The sequence below is a fragment of the Myotis yumanensis genome, unplaced genomic scaffold (assembly GCF_028538775.1).
Source record: "Myotis yumanensis isolate MYYU_CA2020_CCGP unplaced genomic scaffold, mMyoYum1.0.hap1 SCAF_15, whole genome shotgun sequence".
In the NCBI taxonomy this organism is placed as follows: domain Eukaryota; kingdom Metazoa; phylum Chordata; class Mammalia; order Chiroptera; family Vespertilionidae; genus Myotis; species Myotis yumanensis.
The window spans coordinates 26979345-26985344 of NW_027223766.1; positions in this window are offsets into that span (position 1 = coordinate 26979345).

The following is a 6000-nucleotide window of genomic DNA, read 5'->3' on the forward strand; positions in this document are numbered from 1 at the left end:
CCCCTTTTCTGCCATTGAGGATAATGTGAGGTGAGGTTGGAATATCTGGAACATTCAAGGACAAGACAAAACCCCTGGACCGATCAGCGGCAGAAACCTCTGTTCCTGTACAGTTCTGCTTTGAGAACCACAGCAGACATGGGTAGGGGGTGCTCCTTGGAAGGACCTGGCTTCTCCCCAGTGAGATTTAGTTTGGGATTTACCTGATGCTCATGGTGTGGCGATGACATGTGCCGATAAAATCTCCTGCAGTTTCAGCGAGCAGTCTCTGTCTCAGTTTACATCACTCCACGCCCCCAATGAGCTACAGAGTTGGAGGAATGTTTGGGCTACATGGTGAGTGCTTTCAGTAGCCTTGGAAACCACCTTCCATTCCTGCCTCAGGACATGCCATAATTTATTCCACATGAAGTATAGATAGTTGATGTCACTTCAGGAAAGAAGCTGGTGTAGGGATGAAAAAAATGTAGCCAGACTTTACCATGATTGAGTGTAGCTGTCAGTGGGGGCCACAGAAAAGGCTGACCAGGGTGGACCGGATGCTGTTGGCATAGAAAGTAACCGAGAATGCTGGGGAGAAATGATGCCATTCAGGGTTCCATTTAATTTTAAAAAGTCATAAGGCACAGGATGAGGAACATGCCTCAGTTTTCTCAGGAATGGAAGGAAAGTGAAGGAAAGAAGAGAAAACTAAAGTAAACTGATACTGACTTTGGTTGGGGCAAAGAGTAATTAGGGACTTGGTTTTAGAAGATCTTTAGAAACATATACACCCTTCGATTCTGTTACTATAGGAATCTTTTTGAAGGAAATAATAAGTGATGCTCATAGAAAGTCATCAAGCTATTCATGAAATAGATATTCTAATCAATTGAAAAAGTCCAAACAACTAATAGGGCAATTAATATGTCAGTCATAAGCTAGCATACTACACATCCACTGGAAATTTGTTGAGGAATTCTTAAAGATCTAAGGCAACTTTTCATGATATTCTAAGTACAAAAATAAGAATAAAAACAGATTATAACTTTAATTATGTGAATTGATATATGCCTATATACATATATTTGTAGACAAACAAGTCCAGATTTTACATTGTATTTAAATTTTGGATATCCTATGATCATAATTTACTTTTACTTATGCAACCTACGTTAGGAAGGAAGAAACCTTACAAATAATTTTTTATAACTCTAAGAACATCTATACATTCTATTCTTTTATTTGGGTCAATTGAAACAAGGGCAATAGTGTCAAAGTTGAATTAGCTTCCACATGTTTGATAAGTAACTTTAAGTTTTGATAACTCCCATGCAATACATAAAATTTCTCACAAAAAGTAGAACAGCTGTTACAGTCCCAAGACCAAAAGTTGTATCAGCTCACAGCAGTATTTCTTGGAAGTTATCAATTTCATGGTGAAAATAAACACGACTTCAAAGAGTGTTCACCTGATGTGTCTCATCTGACAATGTTCAGCGTCTTCAAAGTTTGTGACTGCTTACATTCTCCAGAGTCTCTCTACTCTCTAAAACAGGCCACAAAGGCTAGCTCAGTGTGTGCTTTGGTTCGTTAGAAAAGAAACTGAGGTATATTAAACATTTTAAGAGTTTATTTGAACAAAAATCAATTGGAATCAGGACAGCACCCAACCAGAAGGAGCGCTCTGCCAATAGAAGCTCCTGGAAAGACTTAAATAGAGATGGCAAGCAAAGAAAGGAAAATATTGATTGGCTATAATGGCAAGCCTAGTTGGTTGTTTGTGATTGGTGGGCCTTAGCTTTTGATTTTTTAAGCATGAAGCATTTACAGGCTTACGTTTTGGTTTGTTTACATAGGCTGCCAAGGCATTAGAACCACCATAATGTAATGGCTTCCTTGTTTAATTAATTCAACAAGTTTTAATGCTGATTTTTTTAAATGATGCTTTACTAAGTCTGGATAAGAGTATTGGCGCTCACGCTTCCTTCTTTATATACACTTCTACATTCCTGCCAATTAATCTTGCAGAGCATATTCTGGATCAGTGGCTTCTCTTGATCTCCATGCCCACTCCACTCGCCTTGCCTGGCTCCCTCTCCAATTCACCTGAGAGTCGCAGCGTCTGGGCATGTCATTCCCCTCTTAGACTGTCCTGTGCACCCTGCTCCACTGGGGTCCAGTCCCAAAACTGACCTGGCTGCATATTGGCCTCCTTTCCCAACCCAGCCCCCAGAGCACCTCTCCTGGTGACAACTGCTCTATTAGCCTTGCCTCTGTACTAGGTTTCTCAAAACCAGCTGATTCCTCCAAGGGGCCTTCCCGATCCCTGTCTAATTAGTATTCTCCCATTATTCTTGTTCCCAGCAATTTCTATGTTCCTTCAGTAACTTGATGACAACTTATAATTATGTTTCTGTTGTGGGTTTTTGCTTGTCTTTCACCAAAGCTGTGAGCTCCTTGAAAATAGAGAATGTCTGACTCTCTGCCCTTGACCCAGGCCCAGGTAAACTATAGATGCACAAGTTGTGTGTGAACAATTTACACAGGGAGTGAAATAATGTGCAGGGAAAAGACATATTAAGAAATAGATGATCATGTTCAAAAGCATTTATCGCTTTTAGGTTAGATCATGGATGTAATGAGAATTAGTTACTTTTGTAATCAGAGAAAAGCTTTTAGGAAAGGAGAGGAGAGGAGAGGAGAGAGAGAGAGAGAGAGAGAGAAAGACTTCCAGTCAAGATGGCGGCATAGCTAATATTCCCACAACCACATCAAAATTACAACTAAACTACAGAACAACCATCATTCAGAACTGCCTGAAACATGGCTGAATGGTAGTCCCAAAAATAAGCATATAATGAGGAAGCCACATTGAGACTGGTAAGAGGGGTGGAGATATGGGATGAAAGTTATCAGTATGATCACTAAGCAAATAATGTCTAATCACTGGGTGAACGCCTGAAACAATATTGTATGTCAACTGTAATTAAAAAATAAACTATGATTTTTACAAAAAGAAAGTTTAGAGAAGGAGAATTTAGCAATATTCTCTAAAGGATAAAAATATTTATTGGACTTAGAAAATTTGAAGTCGCTATCCTTGGCCAAAGCAGTTTTAATGAAGTGGATAAGGAGAAATCAGATTGCAATGGTTTGGAAGGTAAATGGGGTCCAAGGAATGAGAGAGAGCACTAAATGTCATCATTTCAAAACTGGATCTAAGGAAAAGAAGAGGGCTATAGATTCTGGGTATGTGGAGTAAAAAGATTTAATCAGTCATGTGATATTATTCAGAACCAGGAAGACCCAGGGTGATCTCTTCTAACCCAGAGTTTCAAGGACAACCCAGTGGAAAGGGTCATTTCCACTTCCCAGTGATCAAGACTTAAATGCCAGTTTTCCTTGAAACCCGTGTCAAGGACAGAACTCCAGAAGAATAACTCAGCTATTCAGCAAACATCCAGACAGAGCATAATGGACCCAAGGAAGTCACCAGAGCATTAGATAAATTGTCTCTGGGGAAAATGACCCATTCTCACATCTGTATGGCATTTTATTCAGTTGTATACTGGTTTAATAACTTCACCTAGTAAATCATCTGTTCAGCTTCAAGTTTTGGTAAGCAGATAAAAATGTTGAATTCTTTAAAAAAATAAAATAAAATAAAATAAAGGAAAGCCACCTCAGGAAAGAAGGAGAGGAGAGGGGATTCCAGGGCCCAGCTCCTTGCAGACCCTCAGATTCTGGTGGGAGTGGGGCCCCGATGTGAAGATGAGGCTGCTGAGCTGCTTCAGGGGCCCCACAGGCCCTGGGACTCCATGAAGAATAGTCGCGTTCAGCTGTTGACTGGCAGAGAGGTTGAGCAATGGAAAAGGATGGACACTTTGGGACTAAATCAGCCTCTTTTTTGAATAGTCACGACATAGGGAATGAGTTGCTTTCTTCCTTCTACAGGCAGGAGGCCCGGCAGCCATGAGATGGGTTAGTAAGATGCATCCAAAAGAGGACGATAATTTACATTGCGCTTCCTGGAGCAGAGCACCTTTTGGAGCTAAAATTTTCCATCAATAAAATGGTGTTCAGATTGTCTAACTGATAGCGTTGTTATGAAGAGGAAATCAGATGATGAGTTTGAGGAAAGGGCATATTATGGGTCTTTACACATAGTTGGCGCTCAATTACTTACTTCAATAACTGTTGAGTGTGTTTCCCTCCATGTCCTGCGTGGTTCAAGGTTCAGGGTTTGGAAGAGGAGCTGCACACAAATGAAAGAGAAATGACATGAGATAATTTGGAAATATTGGGGGACCAGGCCGGCAAGTCCAACTCAAGAAGGAGGACTTCCACTGGTGCTCAGGTCGCACCAACGTTTTATTGATCTGGGATACACCCATAGCATAGCCCTTAGGCAGGCAAGTTCCAGTATCACACAGACTAGCCCACCCACAGGCAATTTCCAGTAATAAGCAAACTATCTTATCAATAAGGATTTACATGATTAAAGGTGGAGAGGTTGCTTCAGTTACCATTATCTAGATTAATTGGGTGGTGCACAGCTCCGACCTTTGCTAGGGCTTCAAAGGTCACCAGCTTTTGGGGGTCTCTACTCTTCTCTGCTAGTGAAGACGATAGGTGGTCTCCGACAAATAACCAGGAACAAGTTTTGGGATCATCTCCCTATAAGAGAGAGGCTTGCCCTCCACAACTCTCATGCACAATTCAGTTTAGAATCAGATTTCAGAGCTATTATCTTGAAGCACTCACTGGTTTGTCATTATCAATCCTATACTTCCTCATGACCCAAATTTTCAAGCTGGGTGGTTGTTTTCCTAGTTACCTGCCAATGTCTGCTTTTCGAATACCACTCAGCCATTACCGTTGCTACCTTAATTTAGGTGAATAAAACACAGATGGATTCTTTGAAAAATTTCCATGAATGCAAACAGGTTTCCGGAGTTGAATATCATGGCCTTGTTTCGGTCACTGATTGTGGGAGGATGTCGTGAAATGTCATTTCCACTAGCTGGTTTGTTTTTTTCTAGAACCCGGACAATAAGTGAAGCCTCTGCTCTTCCTTTCGGGAAGAAGACAATGGAAATGACAGTGTACGCTTGCTTGCTTGCCTTTATGTGCACATCTGGACAAATTGAAAGCAGACTGAAAGCTACCCTTTCTAGCACTTTTCTAAGGTGTGTTGAAGGTAAACATCACTTTAATTATCAAGCCAATTTCACAATAGAGGAAGGAAACTGCAGCAGCCCAGAAGGAGAACTGCCGCAGGCCTACAGAAGCGCACGGTGTGGCTGCGTCCGCCCCTGCTCCCTCCGGATTTGCACATGAAAGACAGAGGACAGAGGTGGGGTAGTGACTGCAGGCTCTTGGCTGAATCCTTTGATTCTGGCTTGAGATTCTGAACGCTCTTACAGCCCCTTGTTTATCAGTTCCACAAATAAGCAAATAACTCATAAAGACACATTATTTATGGCAGTAAATAACAGATAATTTCAGGCCAACCAGTAAGCACATTCTATTTTAGTAGTATTTCTAACATAAGCATCAACTAGAGCCCATGCCACCCATGCTTGGCAGTGTGGAGTGTTTATGGAGCACCTTTAGTAGCTTTACAGTCGTTTCATCTGCTCTCTTCTATGCACTTGGATGCCCAGGCCAGTGAGGAGGGTTGGAGGTATGGGTGGGGTGGGTGCATCCAACCCAGTTCTGCAGGCACTGCTGTAATCAAGAGATTAGGTAAAGCTGTGGGGTATGGAGGAGAGGACTGGGGGAGACAGATCACAAAAGTGAGGGGATGTAGTCTAAATGGATCTTTAAAATAAAGGCCAAGGAGACATCTAGAAAATTCACAGCTTTTGAAGACGGAGGTCAGGAAGGAGAGACAGAACACCTGGGGTCAGGCATTGCCTGTGGGGTTGGCTATGGGCTCCCCACAGGGAGGTGGTGAGTGGGATAGCTGTGCTCAAAAGGCCAGGATGGGAGCCAGGGGTCCCTCCCCAGTCACAG